Source organism: Phyllobates terribilis, unplaced genomic scaffold (genome assembly GCF_046119375.1).
Source record: "Phyllobates terribilis strain yellow unplaced genomic scaffold, ASM4611937v1 Scaffold_117__1_contigs__length_5270597, whole genome shotgun sequence".
Taxonomy (NCBI): Eukaryota; Metazoa; Chordata; class Amphibia; order Anura; family Dendrobatidae; genus Phyllobates; species Phyllobates terribilis.
In genome coordinates, this window is record NW_027362877.1 from 266,294 (window position 1) to 283,610 (window position 17,317).

At 46.9% G+C, this 17,317-nt stretch overlaps 1 pseudogene; it reads left to right on the forward strand.

Moving 5' to 3' along the window:
- Nucleotides 1-5,133: 5,133 nt before the first annotated feature.
- LOC141201495 (uncharacterized) overlaps nucleotides 5,134-17,317 on the forward strand; it is a 63,190-nt pseudogene continuing 51,006 nt past the window's right edge.

Here is a 17,317-nt window from a genome sequence, read left to right on the forward strand (position 1 = left end):
GCTGAAGGTGGCGGTGATCCAGCAGAACAAGGCAATGAGGCAGCAGAGTTCAGGTGAGCTGCGGCAGTGTTATAAACTGGCGACAGAAAGATGGCGCCGTGTAGAAGGAGGAGAAAGAGGCAGTAACAGGAAAAACACGTGCAGGGATCTTGCGCACCAGAATGCAAAGTGTTCCCTGATAGGTGGAGGGCGGAAAGCGCTGGAGAGCCGGCGTGCGTGATTGTTTAGGCTGCTAGGTGTGTGGCCCGGCCACCGGAGAAAGTCTAGACTGAAGTCTGGATTTTTAAAAGAGGTGCTGCAGGAGCCTCTGGAAAACGTGGAGGTGGCGAATCGAGCACCCTCACTGCCTGGTAGGATATATCTATAGTGAAGAACCTGAATCCTTCTTCACAAACCGATGATGAAGCTGGGCATGAGATAACCTGATCCTTCTGGATCTGGGGGGGCGAGAGGGCAGAAGATTAGTGCCAAGGACAGTCTGCCAGGGAATCCCAAACACTCTTGTGTTAGGGTCCAGCTTCGTAGACCACAGAGGATACAGTAGTGAAACAATTCCACTGTCGCCCTCACAAACAGTATCTGAAAGAAAAAGGGGAATCATTAAATAAAAAAATAAAAATCCTACAGCTACTTACACATTGCGTTCTGTGTCCCAGTCGGGGTATACGTCCGAAATCCCCAGCAAAACGGGGTCTGACGTATGCGCTGACGGGGGCCATAGACTGCAATGGTGATGGCAGAGCGAACATGCACTTTTTTCGGGAGTGTACGCCTAGAGGAGGCGGACTCTCAGACACAGTAGACGTATGCCCCGACGGCGACACAGAACGCAATGTGAAAACACCCTAGGGTAGAGATGGGCCTGGGTCCAGACTCATGTCTGCCTCCTACAGACACTAAGCTAAAACGGATTAGCTTCATGCCAGTTGATGATGCACCCTTCTGGGGAAGAGCTAAGCTTTTTTTGCATAGTGTCAGCAACATACACCAATGTTTTTTTGTGTCCTCCAATGAAACATTAACCCACCACCCCAAATCCCCACAGCATTAATCCCCCCACATCAACCAGAGGGCCCCAAAGCATAAACCCCCACCCCAAATCCCAGCAGACTGCCCTCTACAAACATTATTCGCCCCCTCCAGAGGCCCCAAAAGCGTGCACCATCCCCCACAGGAATGCACCATCATCCCGCCCCCCCCCTTCCCCAGAGCCCTCACAGGCGTGCACTATCATTCCACCCCCCCTCCCCAGAGCCCCCACAGGCGTGCACCATAATTCCACCCCCCCCCTTTTCCCCAGAGCCCCCACAGGCGTGCACCATCCTTCCGCCCCCCCCCCCTTTTCCCCAGAGCCCCCACAGGCGTGCACCATCCTTCCGCCCCCCCCTTTTCCCCAGAGCCCCCACAGGCATGCACCATCATTCCGCCCCCCCCCTTTTCCCCAGAGCCCCCACAGGCGTGCACCATCATTCCGCCCCCCCCCTTTTCCCCAGAGCCGCCACAGGCGTGCACCATCATTCCGCCCCCCCCCTTTTCCCCAGAGCCGCCACAGGCGTGCACCATCATTCCGCCCCCCCCCCCTTTTCCCCAGAGCCGCCACAGGCGTGCACCATCATTCCGCCCCCCCTTCCCCAGAGCCGCCACAGGCGTGCACCATCATTCCGCCCCCCCCCTTCACCAGAGCCGCCACAGGCGTGCACCATCATTCCGCCCCCCCCCCCCTTCCCCAGAGCCGCCACAGGCGTGCACCATCATTCCGCCCCCCCTTCCCCAGAGCCCCCACAGGCGTGCACCATCATTCCGCCCCCCCTTCCCCAGAGCCCCCACAGGCGTGCACCATCATTCCGCCCCCCCTTCCCCAGAGCCCCCACAGGCGTGCACCATCATTCCGCCCCCCCTTCCCCAGAGCCCCCACAGGCGTGCACCATCATTCCGCCCCCCTTCCCCAGAGCCCCCACAGGCGTGCACCATCATTCCGCCCCCCTTCCCCAGAGCCCCCACAGGCGTGCACCATCATTCCGCCCCCCTTCCCCAGAGCCCCCACAGGCGTGCACCATCATTCCGCCCCCCTTCCCCAGAGCCCCCACAGGCGTGCACCATCATTCCGCCCCCCTTCCCCAGAGCCCCCACAGGCGTGCACCATCATTCCGCCCCCCTTCCCCAGAGCCCCCACAAACCCCCCAGAGAATGCCCTCAGAGCCCCCATAAACCCCCCAAAGCCCACAGCATTCCCCCAGAGCCCCCACAAACCTCCCAGAGCATCCCCCCAGAGCCCCCACAAACACGCACCATACCCTCCCAGAGCCCCCACAAGCCCACAGCATACTCCCCCAGAGCCCACAGCATGCCCCCCCAGCCCACAGCATGCCCCCCCAGATCATCCCCACAGAGCCATCAGCATGTCCCCAGAGCCCGCAGCATCCCCCACAGCCACCACCAGCCCCCAAGCGTGCATCCCACCCAAAGCCCCCACAAACCCGCAGCATGCACCCACAAACCCACAGCATGCCCCAGAGCCCACAGCAAGCCCCCGCAAACCCACAGCATGCCCCCCAGAAAGCCCCCACAAACCCGCAGCATCCCCCCCCAGAGCCCACAGCATGCCCTCACAAACCCGCATCCACCCACAGCATGCCCCCAGAGCCACCACAAGCCCGCAGCATCCACCCACAGCATGCCCCCAGAGCCACAAGCTCGCAGCGTGCCCCCAGAGCATCCCCACACAGCACCCAGAGCCCGCAGCATCCCTCACATAGCCACCAGCCCCCAAGTGTGCATCCCACCCAGAGCCCCCACAAGCCCGCAGCACAGACCTCCTCCTGCAGCTTCACCAGCAGCTTGTCTCCCAGTCCCTCTGCATGAGGCTATGGCGTCTGCTGCTAAACTAGAACACGCCCATAATGCACAGTCAGGACACGCCCCCCGCTGGAGGTGGAGTTACCACGGTGACCGTCCTCCGCTGGAGGTGGAGTTACCACGGTGACCGTCCTCCTCTGGAGGTGGAATTACCACGGTGACCGTCCTCCGCTGGAGGTGGAGTTACCACGGTGACCGTCCTCCGCTGGAGGTGGAGTTACCACGATGACCTTTCCCCTTCTGGAGGTGGAGTTACCACGGTGACCGTCCTCCCCTGGAGGTGGAGTTACCACGGTGACCGTCCTCCGCTGGCGGTGTAGTTACCACGGTGACCGTCCTCCGCTGGCGCTGTAGTTACCACAGTGACCTCCCCCCGCTGGCGCTGTAGTTACCACAGTGACCGTCCCCCGCTGGCGGTGTAGTTACCACGGTGACCGTCCCCGCTGGTGCTGTAGTTACCACGGTGACCGTCCCCTGCTGGCGCTGTAGTTACCACGGTGACCGTTCTCCTCCTACGAGGCTGATAATGAGCGGTCAGATCGGTGGAGGAGGTCGCGGTGGAGTTTGTGGCTTTTCCTCCAGATTCTTCCTGATAAATGTCGGATATTTGGGGCAGAATTCAGTGATTGTCGTTATATCGTCCCCTGTGATCTCCATCTTCTCCTTTATCATGAAGACGCCGGCAGGACGAGATCCCTCCAGCTGATCCAGTGATCATCCCTCCTTCTCCTGAATGACCCCGAGGATGGACGAGGACGAGACCACCAGAAGATTATTACACTTCACCCTGGAGATCATCTCCCTGCTGAGCGGAGAGGTAACTCCTCTACATTTCTATCAGCTTTATTGTGTTATGTAACAAGTCCGACATCAGGAAGAGGAAATCCAGAAGAGGAGGAGAAGGATTCTTTACTGTAAGAGCAGTGATTGTGTGCAGCTTTCTGCCAGGAGGAGTTGTCATGGGGATTCCCTATAAGAGCTGTAGAGGGGCCTGGATGTCTGTCCTGAGTGTAATAATATTTCAGGTTATGGCCCCAGATTACTGGAGACGGTTATTGATCCCGGGATTTCTACTGATTGTCAGATCTGGAGTCGGGAAGGAATTCTTCTCCCTAAGTGTCTCTCTCCATACACAGGATTACACAATAGTGAGGAAGACACCGGGGGAGGGTGTGACTCCCATCATCCATCTCCAGGAGTCAGGAGGGCGGAGCCCGGGCCCCATCACAGAGCCTCCCCCGCACCCCCCGATACATGAGAGGAAGAAGAAGAAGATCCTAGAGCTCAGCAACAAGATGATTGAGCTGCTGAGCGGAGAGGTGACTGCTGGGACATTATACAGGACAGCACTGGAGGATTCTGGGTGATGACCGGAGAGGTGACTGCTGGGACATTATACAGGACAGCACTGGAGGATTCTGGGTGATGACCGGAGAGGTGACTGCTGGGACATTTTACAGGACAGCACTGGAGGATTCTGGGTGATGAGCTTAGAGGTGACTGCTGGGACATTATATAGGACAGCACTGGAGGATTCTGGGTGATGAGCGGAGAGGTGACTGCTGGGACATTATACAGGACAGCACTGGAGGATTCTGGGTGATGACCGGAGAGGTGACTGCTGGGACATTATACAGGACAGCACTGGAGTATTCTCTGTGATGACCGGAGAGGTGACTGCTGGGACATTTTACAGGACAGCACTGGAGGATTCTGGGTGATGAGCTTAGAGGTGACTGCTGGGACATTATATAGGACAGCACTGGAGGATTCTGGGTGATGAGCGGAGAGGTGACTGCTGGGACATTATACAGGACAGCACTGGAGGATTCTGGGTGATGAGCGCAGAGGTGACTGCTGGGACATTATACAGGACGGCACTGTAGGATTCTGGGTGATGAGCGGAGAGGTGACTGCTGGGACATTATACAGGACAGCACTGGAGGATTCTGGGTGATGACTGGAGAGGTGACTGCTGGGACATTATACAGGACAGCACTGGAGGATTCTGGGTGATGACCGGAGAGGTGACTGCTGGGACCTTATACAGGACAGCACTGGAGGATTCTGGGTGATGACGGGAGAGGTGACTGCTGGGACATTATACAGGACGGCACTGGAGGATTCTGGGTGATGAGTGGAGAGGTGACTGCTGGGACATTATACAGGACAGCACTGGAGGATTCTGGGTGATGAGCGGAGAGGTGACTGCTGGGACATTATACAGGACAGCACTGGAGGATTCTGGGTGATGACGGTGTCGTTGTTGTCAGGTTCCTATAAGGTGTCAGGACGTCGCTGTCTGTCTCTCCATGGAGGAGTGGGAGTATCTAGAAGGACACCAGGATCGGTACCAGGAGGTGATGATGGAGGAGCTCCGGCCTCTGACATCACCAGGTGAGAGGAGACTCTTGTTGGCTCCGGTGGATGTGATGACGTCTCTCGGCCTCGTCCTATAATAGATGATTTTTCTCCAGACTTGCTCTGGTTTTCTCTACATTTTCTCACAGCTTTCATTCCCTGATTATTCTCTTCTGATCTGTGAGTCGCGGTTTCTCCGCTGTCGTCTTCATCAGTCTTGAGTCTTCGTCCTCGGCGGCTTCTTTCAGAATCTTTCACCTTCCTTAGAGCATCGGTCACATTTTGTCTGCAGATGTCCCAGCGCTTCTGTCCGTTCTCTCCTGTGAGATCTTTCGGAATCTGAGTCTGTCGTGGATTGTTACTCAGCAGAGTCGGGGTTAATTTACTGATGATTTTCCCCCTAATCCTCTGTCGCTAGTCCGTCCCTCAGAATCGGTCAGGCTCAATGTCGTCATCAGTCGTGGTCGGGCTTCTGGCTTTTTGGGTTTTGTTTCTCAGCATTTATTGGGTGGTAAGAACGACGTTGCTGCCATTTTCAGAACTGTTCCTGACACCCATCACTTTATCTTCCGTTATCGGAGCTGTGTGAGGGCTTCTCTTCTTGAATGGCCCTTGACCTTTTTGTTGGTGACTTTTTTGATTGTTGTTTTTTCATTGCAGTTTTGGGGAGGTGTTTCTGATGTGTTTTTTTCTTTTGGCGTTTACAGTGTGCAATAAATCCTGACGTGAAAATGCTAAATAATAATACTTTATTTTGCCAAATAATAATATATATATATGTGTGTGTGTATATGTATGTAGATAGATAGATTTATTTTTATTAAAAAAAAACATTTGTTCTCATTTTGGGAGACAAAACTAAAATAATGGGGACTTCAATCTGAGATCCTGGTCTGGTGGTAATAATAATTGTAAGTCTCCCTTACAGGGATGTTTGTTCAGTAGAATATGTATTATGGAGCTTTTCCTTGGAGTCTGACCAGACAATCTCTCCTTGGCTCCCCGTGTGCATCAGTAAGCGCCCATGACCCCGGTGCCTGCTCTCTAGTTGTCCTTTCTACACATTGATAGGTACTAACCGCTGTGTACCGGGTGCTCCCCACAACACCGTCCTTCCGGGTTCTGTGACTTCGTACGTTAGTCGTACATGTGCCTTTTTTCCTCCTTTAGAGACAAACGCAGAACTTGCTGCCTATTTCAGTGTTTATACCGAGGCGGATGTGGAGATTTATCTCTATTTAAAGAAGAAGAAATACACGTTAACTCGTCTTTTAATAGGAGGAAGTCAGGTTCTCTCCTCTGAGTGATCCCAGAGGATCCTGTCCAGGAGGGAGGCCGTGTCCTCATGGTGACATCATGAGCTCTCAAAATACAATCACTGGTAAATGGTGACCGTCCTTCCCCCAATCTCCATACAGTGAATTAGGAGAGGAAACCAATGGATAGAAATGTGGAGCTTTCTCCAGCTCCTCTGTGGTTCCATCCCTGGAGACGAAACTTGGAGAAGTTGTGTTTTTTAGTACGCCTCCTCCATCTGAGTGACGAGGGTCTTCTCTGTCCCTCTCCTCAGGGTCCTCATCCTCCGAGTGCAGAGCAGAGAGCATTAGGCTTTGGCCTCGCTGATTATCACTTCATACTTGAGGCCACAATGTTCTGGGACCTCGGTACCAGTGGTGAGGACCACAACAATGTAATTTATTCCCTGATACATAAACATAGAATTACTGGTTCTGAGAGACGAGTCTCATATATAGACAGATACACGGCAGGTCATGTATTCAGTCTGTGTGTCTCCACAGATGGATCCAGGAGGAAAAATCCACCAAAGAGATGTCCCCGTCCTCTGTATCCCCAGGACTGTCCGGAGGAGAATCACAACATCCTAAAGGATCATCAGGTAGATGACACTGAAGTCCCCACAACATCTGACCGTGACGTGATTGGATTTGAGCTCATCTCACATTGTTCTTTTTTAGGGTGAAGATCTGATTGATATTAAGGTTGAGGTTATACATGGAGCACAAGAGGCGACCGCAATATGGGCCGATCAGCAGGGTGAGGAGGGGAGACTGTCATGTTGGTTCTATGGTCATCTACTACTACTTCCATCATTGCATGACACAATCTACAGTGGCATGTAAACGTTTGAGCACCCCTGGCCAAATTCCTGTTATTGTGACCAGTTAAGCAAGTTGAAGATGAAATGATCTCTAAAAGACCTAAAGTTAAAGATGACACATTTCCTTTGCGTTACCTTGGGACATTTGTGTGCTCAGATAACTTTGACCAATGATTCAGACCTTACTTATCCTGTTAGGGTTATGGCTCGTTCACTATCATCGTTAGGAAAGGCCAGGTGATGCAAATTTCCAGCTTTATAAAAACACAGCTTACTCTAACATTGTGCCAAAATAACCGCAGCCATGGCTTCTTCTAAGCAGCTGTCTAGCACTCTGAAAATGGTGGAGGCCACAAAGCAGGAGAAGGCTATGAGCAAAGTGTTTTCAAGTTGCCCTTTCCTTGGTTCAAAATGTAATAAAGAAATGGCAGTTAACAGAAAGAGTGGAGGTCAAGATAAGGTCTGGAAGACCAAGCAAATTTTCAGTAGGATTGCTAGAGAGGCAAATTAGAACCCCCTCCTGACTGCAAAAGACCTTCAGAAAGATTTAGCAGACTCTGGAGTTGTGGAAAATTGTTGTACTCTTCAGAGACACCTGCACAAATATGGCCTTCATGGAAGAGTCATCAGAAGAAAACCTCTCCTGCGACCTCACCATAAAATTCAGCGTCAGAAGTGCAAAAGTACATCTAAGAAGGTCTGATGCATTTTGGAAACAAGTCTTGTGGACCGATGAGGTTAAAATAGAGCAGTGATCAAAGTTGTGTGGAAAAAAAAGGGCACAGAATTTTAGAAAAAGAACATGGTGGTGGATCAATCATGCTTTGGGGTTGTGTTGCAGCCAATGGCACAGGGAACGGGTAGAGGGAAGAATGGATTCCATGAAATTTCAGCAAATTCTTGATACAAACATAACACCATCTGCAAAAAAGCTGAAGGTAAAAAGAGGATGGCAAATGATAATGATACTAAACACATGTCAAAATCCACAATAGACAACCTCAAAAGGCGCAAGCTGAAGGTTTTACAATGGCCCTCACAGTCCCCTGAACATCATTGAAAATCTGTGGCTAGACCTCAAAATAGCAGAGGATGCAAGACGACCCAAGAATCTCACAGAACTGGAAGAATTCCTCCAAGGATGAAAGGATGAAAATCCCTCAAACAAGAATTGAAAGACTATTGTCTGGCTACGAAAAGCATTTACAAGCTGTGATACTTTCAAAAGGGGGTGCTACTAGGTACTAACCTTGCCGGGTGCCAAAACTTTTGCATTTAACCATTTTTCCTTATTGAAATTTTTTTTAAATGTAAAAGATGAAAATACAGTGGTGGCCAAAAGTATTGGCACCCCTGCAATTCTGTCAGATAATACTCAGTTTCTTCCTGAAAATGATTGCAATCACAAATTCTTTGGTCTTATTATCTTCATTTAATTTGTCTTCAATGAAAAAACACAAAAGAGAATGAAGCAAAAATGAAATCATTGATCATTTCACACAAAACTCCAAAAATGGGCCCGACAAAAGTATTGGCACCCTCAGCCTAATACTTGGTTGCACAACCTTTTGCCAAAATAACTGCGAACAACCGCTTCCGGTAACCATCAATGCGTTTCTTACAATGCTCTGCTGGAATTGTAGACCATTCTTCTTTGGCAAACTGCTCCAGGTCCCTGATATTTGAAGGTTGCCTTCTCCAAACTGCCATTTTGAGATCTCTCCACAGGTGTTCTATGGGATTCAGGTCTGGACTCATTGCTGGCCACCTTAGAAGTCTCCAGTACTTTCTCTAAAACTATTTTATAGTGCTTTTGGAAGTGTGTTTTGGGTCATTGTCCTGCTGGAAGACCCATGACCTCTGAGGGAGACCCAGCTTTCTCACACTGGGCCCTACATTATGCTGCAAAATTTGTTGGTAGTCTTCAGACTTCATAATGCCATGCACACGGTCAAGCAGTCCAGTGCCAGAGGCAGCAAAGCAACCCCAAAACATCAGGGAACCTCCGCCATGTTTGACTGTAGGGACCGTGTTCTTTTCTTTGAATGCCTCTTTTTTTTTCCTGTACAATCTATGTTGATGCTTTTTCCCAAAAAGCTCTACTTTTGTCTCATCTGACCAGAGAACATTCTTCCAAAATGTTTTAGGCTTTCTCAGGTAAGTTTTGGCAAACTCCAGCCTGGCTTTTTTATGTCTCGGGGTAAGAAGTGAGGTCTTCCTGGGTATCCTACCATACAGTCCCTTTTCATTCAGACGTCGACGGATAGTACAGGTTGACGCTGTTGTACCCTCAGACTGCAGGGCAGCTTGAACTTGTTTGGATGTTAGTCGAGGTTCTTTATCCACCATCCGCACAATCTTGCGTTGAAATCTCTCGTCAATTTTTCTTTTCCGTCCACATCTAGGGAGGTTAGCCACAGTGCCATGGGCTTTACACTTCTTGATGACACTGCGCACGGAAGACAGAGGAACATTCAGGTCTTTGGAGATGGACTTGAAGCCTTGAGATTGCTCATGCTTCCTCACAATTTGGTTTCTCAAGTCCTCAGACAGTTCTTTGGTCTTCTTTCTTTTCTCCATGCTGAATGTGGAACACACAAGGACACAGGACAGAGGTTGAGTCAACTTTAATCCATGTTAACTGGCTGCAAGTGTGATTTAGTTATTGCCAACACCTGTTAGGTGCCACAGGTAAGTTACAGGTGCTGTTAATTACACGAATTAGAGAAGCATCACATGATTTTTCAAAGGGTGCCAATACATTTGTCCACCCCCTTTTTTAGGTTTGGTGTGGAATTATATCCAATTTGGCTTTAGGACAATTCTTTTTGTGTTTTTTCATTGAAGACAAATTAAATGAAGAGAATAATACCAAAGAATTTGTGATTGCAATCATTTTCAGGAAGAAACTGAGTATTATCTGACAGAATTGCAGGGGTGCCAATACTTTTGGCCACCACTGTATATATAGTTTATTATTTATTGTTTTGCCTAAAATACAAAGGAAATGTCATCTTTAACTTTAGGCCGTTTAGAGATTATTTCATCTTCAACTTAACTGTTCACAATAACAGTAATTTTGACCATTGGTGCCCAAACTTTTACATGTCACTGTATTCTGTCACTATGTGTCTCCTACAGATGGACTCATGGAAAGAAATCCACCAGAGAGATGTCCCCGTCCTCTGTATCCCCAGGACTGTCCAGAGGAGAATCACAACATCCCGGAGAGTCATCAGGTAGACGGCGCTGAGCCCTGTACCGGATCTGTATATGGGGGGGACATTTCTGATCGAGGTCATAGATGTCACAGATTTTGGTGGCTTCTTGTATTGTGCTGATTGTTACATCTGATATATCAGGAGGAAGATCCAACTAAGAATAAAGAGGAGGATGAGACAGAAGAAGAAGCGATGACGAGGGGGGATCAGCCGTGTGTGAGCGACGGGAAGGAGGAGATTCCTGTAGATGTTTCCACAGGTGTGTAATAATGACCGGCGTGTGATGATGATGACTGGCGTATGACGATGATGATTGGCATGTGACTATGATTAGCGGCGTGTGATGATGATGACTGGCGTATGACGATGATGATTGGCATGTGACTATGATTAGCGGCGTGTGATGATGACTAGCATATGATGATGATGATTGGCGTGTGATGATGATGACTGGCGTATGACGATGATGATTGGCATATGACTATGATTAGCGGCGTGTGATGATGATGACTGGCGTATGACGATGATGATTGGCATGTGACTATGATTAGTGACGTGTGATGATGATGACTGGCATATGATGATGATGATTGGCATGTGACTATGATTAGCGGCGTGTGATGATGATGACTGGCGTATGACGATGATGATTGGCATGTGACTATGATTAGCGGCGTGTGACGATGACCGGTGTGTGATATTGTATGAAGTCTCCGGTGCAGTGAAGCTTTATCCGCCGTCCACATCACAGCAGAAGCGTCCGGTGATGGCGCGGCTGCTCCTGTACAGAGTCCGGTTGAGCACCGATGAATAACTGGGCCGCATTCACACCTCTTCTTAATGATTTAAGAAGCACATTTTTAATTTTCCTAATTGTGTTTTTTAATATTACTTCCATCTTTTATTTTCATATTATTCTTACACAAGTCTCATGCTGCCATATAAATGACTGAGCTTGCGATTCGGACAGAACCCCGGGGGAAGATTCCGTATAATGGACGCCGTCTGGCCTATGATCCAGTGATGTCCATCTTTTTCAGCGTGCATAAAAGCGCAGTCGACCAGAGGGTAGACGGAGTCCGGTGTAACTCTGCTGCCTCATTATTCTGAATGGATCCCTCGGGGGTGTCATCTGAATCATGTATTTTGTAGATTTAGATGGAAACCCCGATGTACAGTGGGTGCGGAAAGTATTCAGACCCCTTTAACTTTTTCACTCTTTGTTTTATTGCAGCTATTCGGTAAGTTCTAAAAAGTTCATTTTTTTTTCTCATTATAGTACACTCTGCACCCCATCTTGACTGAAAAAAAACCACAGAAATGTAGAAATTTTTGAAAATGTATTAAAAAAGAAAAACTGAAATATCACATGGTCATAAGTATTCAGACCCTTTGCTCAGTGTTGAGTAGAAGCCCCTTTTGAGCTAGTACAGCCATGAGTCTTCTAGGGAATGATGCAACAAGTTTTTCACACCTGGATTTGGGGATCCTCTGCCATTCTTCCTTGCAGATCCTCTCCAGTTCCATCAGGTTGGATGGTGAACGTTGGTGGACAGACATTTTCAGGTCTCTCCAGAGATGCTCAATTGGGTTTAGGTCAGGGCTCTGGTTGGGCCAGTCAAGGATGGCCACAGAGTTGTTCTGAAGCCATTCCTTTGTCATTTTAGCTGTGTGCTTAGGGTCATTGTCTTGTTGGAAGGTGAACCTTCAGCCAAGTCTGAGGTCCAGAGCACTCTGGAAGAGGTTTTCATCTAGGATATCTCTGTACTTGGCTGCATTCATGTTTCCTTCAATTGCAACCAGTCATCCTGTCCCTGCAGCTGAAAAATACCCCTATAGCATGATGCTGCCACCATGTTTCACTGTAGGGATTGTATTGGGCAGGTCATAAGCAGTGCCAGGTTTTCTCGACACATACCGCTTAGAATTATCACCAAAAAGTTCTATCTTCGTCTCATCAGACCAGAGAATCTTATTTCTCATAGTCTGTGAGTCCTTCATGTGTTTTTGAGCAAACTCTATGCGTGCTTTCATATGTCTTGCACTGAGTAGAGGCTTCCATCTGGCCACTCTGCCATAAAGGCCCGACTGGTGGAGGGATGCAGTGATAGTTGACTTTGTGGAGCTTTCTCCAATCTCCCTACTGCATCGCTGGAGCTCAGCCACAGTGATCTTGGGGTTCTTCTTTACCTCTCTCACCAAGGCTCTTCTCCCACGATTGCTCAGTTTGGCTGGACGGCCAGGTCTAGGAAGACTTCTGGTGGTCCCAAACTTCTTCCATTTAAGGATTATGAAAGCCACTGTGCTCTTAGGAACCTTGAGTAATGCAGAAATTCTTTTATAACCTTGGCCAGATCTGTGCCTTGCCACAATTCTGTCTCTGAGCTCCTTGGGCAGTTCCTTTGAGCTGATGATTCTCATTTGGTCTGACATGCACTGTGAGCTGTGAGGTCTTATATAGACAGGTGTGTGCCTTTCCAAATTGAGTCCTATCAGTTTAATTAAACACAGCTGGACTCCAATGAAGGAGTAGAACCATCTCAAGGAGGATCACAAGGAAATGGACAGCATGTGACTTAAATATGAGTGTCTGAGTGAAGGGTCTGAATACTTATGCCCATGTGATATTTCAGTTTTTCTTTTTTAATAAATTTGCCAAATTGTCTGCATTTCTGCTTTTTTTCAGTCAAGATGGGGTGCAGAGTGCACTTTAATGAGAAAAAAAATAACTGTTTAGAATTTACCAAATGGTTGCAATGAAACAAAGTGTGAAAAGTTTTAAAGGGGTCTGAATACTTTCCGTACCCACTGTAAGTGTTCAGTGTACAGCACAGGATAAATATGCTCCAAAATGTTCTGTACCCCAAAATGCCACCATTAAGAGCTTCTACTCAACCCACAAAAAACAAGTCCCCACTCAGGTTCATCATCTGTAAACAGTAATATAGGGGGTGTCCATATCACTGGTAGCACAAAGGTTCTGGAAAAGTGACTTGGCTCCCACTTAAAGAAATCCAGTGACATCTGCGCTCCCAAATCCAAATGCCCCCTCCTCCTGGGCCCCACCGTGGGCAGTTAGCATCCACATGTTTGGCATAACTGTAGCGAGGAGAGACAATTTATTTCTCCAGAAAGCACTAGCTGGGAATCATGTACTGGGCACTACAACGTAAGGGCACTACAATGTACCGGACACTACAATGTACTGGCCACTATAATGAAATATTTGCATTTTCACTTTGCAACATCCATTACTGCTCGTTTCTGGAAAGCACCCAGGGAGTCAAATTCATCACTAGTCCTGTAGATACATTTCCATAGGGGTGTAATTTCCAAACTGGTGTCACTTGAGGGGGGATTCTGCTCTTCTGCCACTTTGGGGCTCTGTATATGGAGTCTGCAAACTGTTCTACTAAAGTTTGTTCTCCAAGAGTCAAATAGCGCTCCTTCCCTCCCGAGTCTCGCCATGTGGCTAAGCAGTACTGTACAGCCACATATGGGGTATTGCCCCGTTCAGCAGAAATTGTAGAACAAATTATGTGGTCATTTTTACCCATTTTCCTTTGTGAAAATGTAAAATCTGGGGCTAAAATAACATTATAGTGGTAAAAATGTAATTTTTTTTTCTTCACCGTTCAATTGTATAACATTTTGTGAATCACAATTACCTTGTATTCATTGGGAAACTGCGCGGTGGATTCTGGGTATGACGCGCGGGGAAACCCCACCCACAGCCCGGCGTCCACCGCGGGGATCGCATCACCGAGTCACGCCTCACTTGACGTGACATCAGGGGAAGCAAGAGCCGGCTGAGGCCGGGGGTCGCGTGATGCCGGTGAGTGGCCAGCGATAGCGCCGCTCGCAGCCAATAAAGACAAAGCTAGGTAATTAGAAAAAATCTTCTCTCAACGGGTTAATTACATTGGGGGCATTTTTAATAGTAGTGGACATCTTCTTTAATTACGTGGACACTTTTCTATACTAAGGGCAAGATACAAAGCTTGAGAGAGTGAAATGGAATCGGAGGTACATTAAGGGAACCTGTCATCAGTAATTACCACTTAAAGAGCTATTTGCTGTCTAATCTCTGCCACCCCTGACTTGTGCCAATGTCACCAGTTTATAAGTGTCATTCACTTTACCCGTCATTGTGTTAATGTTATGGCATGTAGTTGTCCTCCTTATTCCCGGTATTTTCACTGACGAGGGTCTTCATTGTGAGATCCAGAAAATACATTCAGAAATCTCTTTTGTGTTGAAGAAAAAAAATCTCATCTAATTTATCTTTCATCCTGATAGGAAATCCTTGTGAGAATAACGGTTCATCACTAAATTGTAAAAAAGAAGATATCATGAAGCACTCTAATGGAGAAAACCTCATCACCCTTCCTGCACCTCCTGGACTTCACAGCACTTCACTTTCTTATAATCCTCCTAATCATGAGGAATCATCTCCTGAGCAATCTCGCATTATTACCAAAAGTCCAGGGGGCAAAGTGGATTCAAGATTTCAGTGTGACAAGAAATTTACAAAAAGCTCAGATTTTGTAACACAAAGAAAGCACAAAGGAAAAAAGCCATACTCCTGTTCACAATGTGGGAAATGCTTTACATATAAATCACAATTTGTTATACATGAGAGAATTCACACGGGAGAAAAAACATTTTCATGTTCGGAATGTGGGAAGTCCTTCAAACATAAAAGGGATCTTATTACACATCAGAGAATTCATACAGGAGAGAAGCCATATTCATGTTCGGAATGTGGGAAATGTTTTGGAAGTAAATCAGAGCTGGTTAAACATCACAGAATTCACACAGGGGAAAAAACGTTTTCATGTTTACAATGTGGAAGGTGCTTTACACATAAATCACAACTTGTTAGACATCAGAGAATTCACACAGGAGAAAAGCCGTATTCATGTTCAGAATGTGGAAAGTTGTTCACCAATAACTTTAGTCTTATTTACCATCAGAGAATTCATACAGGAGAGAAGCCATATTCATGTTCAGAATGTGGGAAATGTTGTAGAAGTAAATCAGACCTTGTTGCACATCAAAGAATTCACACAGGAGAAAAACCTTTTTCATGTTTACAATGTAGAAAGTGCTTTCCAGATAAATCACATCTTGTTATACATCAGAGAATTCACACAGGAGAAAAGCCGTATTCATGTTCAGAATGTGGAAAGTCCTTCACAGGTAAAGGAAGTCTTATTAGGCATCAGAGAATTCACACAGGAGAGCAGCCATATTCATGTTCAGAATGTGGGAAATGCTTTACAGAGAAATCAAAACTTGTGACACACGAGAAAATTCACACAGGAGAGCAGCCGTATTCATGTTCAGAATGTGGGAAATCTTTTATGCGTAAATCAAATCTTTCTGCTCATAAGATAATTCATACAGGAGAAAAGCCGTATTCATGTTCAGAATGTGGGAAATCTTTTATACATAAATATCAACTTGCTGCACATGAGAGAATTCATACAGGAGAAAAAACATTTTCTTGTTCAGAATGTGGGAAATGTTTTATATATAAATTGGATCTTGTCAAACATCAAAGAATTCACACAGGAGAGAAGCCGTATTCATGTTGAGAATGTGGGAAATCTTTTATATATAAATCACACCTTGTAAAACATGAGAAGTCTTACGGGAAAGAAAGTGTAATTATGTTCACTGTGTTTTATAAAGTTTAATAAACATTGTTCAGCATAAATGAGTACACCCCCTTTGATGAGTAAGATTTTATTTAATATCTCACTGAACACAAGATCAATTCATAAAATTTTGCCAACACTAAGTTTCATAGAACATTTCTTTTGTAATCAAAACATGAAAGTAAGGTTATTAATATAACTCTCATTACAAAATCTTCAGTTTTACTAAAATTAGTTGATGCAAAAATGAGTACACCCCACATCAAAAGCTACTGCATCTATTATTTTGTATGGCCTCCATAATTTTAAAGGACGGCACCAAGTTTTCTAGGCCTGGAATGAACAAGTTAGTGACAATGTTGAGGGAGGGCAATGGCCCTTCATGGTTGACCAAGTGAGTGTCAAATTATTATGTTGATTGCGCAATCCAACAGGGAACCAGACGGAGACAGTGCTCTGTATTGGGAGGATTCAACGAATCTCTGATCCCGTTTATTTTGCTTAGCATTTTATATTGTTTTGAGTATATCAATAGCCAATCACCTACAGCCATACTACAGTACTACAGTCTTGAGCCAACGTTAGTGCAATTATTACGAGAAACACATATATGGTCATATTATCATCGTTAGTTCGAAGCACGATGGAAATTTACAAGGTCAATCCTGGCCTAGACTAGTTAGATAACAGGAGCAGGGTGTCTGACAAAATGTTCTTGTGAGAAAAAGTTAGTGTGATAAAGTTCCATGTAAAGCATGAGAAAAGAAGGAAAGAAGTATGTTATGCAAGGAGTGATAATAACATGATTTTGAAACAAACAGACAAAATGGAGTTGCTATAGCATGAATATCAATATGTCCTTTACCACTGTCATAAAAAACACTTAGTCAGACCTTGCAGCCCTCTGGCGCCCCCTTATCCTGCTGGTCAAACACGGTGTTGACCGAGGATAAGCACGGGCGCAGCTGCTCTAATTTATGTAGACTATTGTGGCACGTGATGTGACAGGATGTATATATACCACCAGTTCCTTCCAGGAACGTATATATACCTCCGACCAGCCACCCTCAAACCACAATATCACATAAATACTGGTA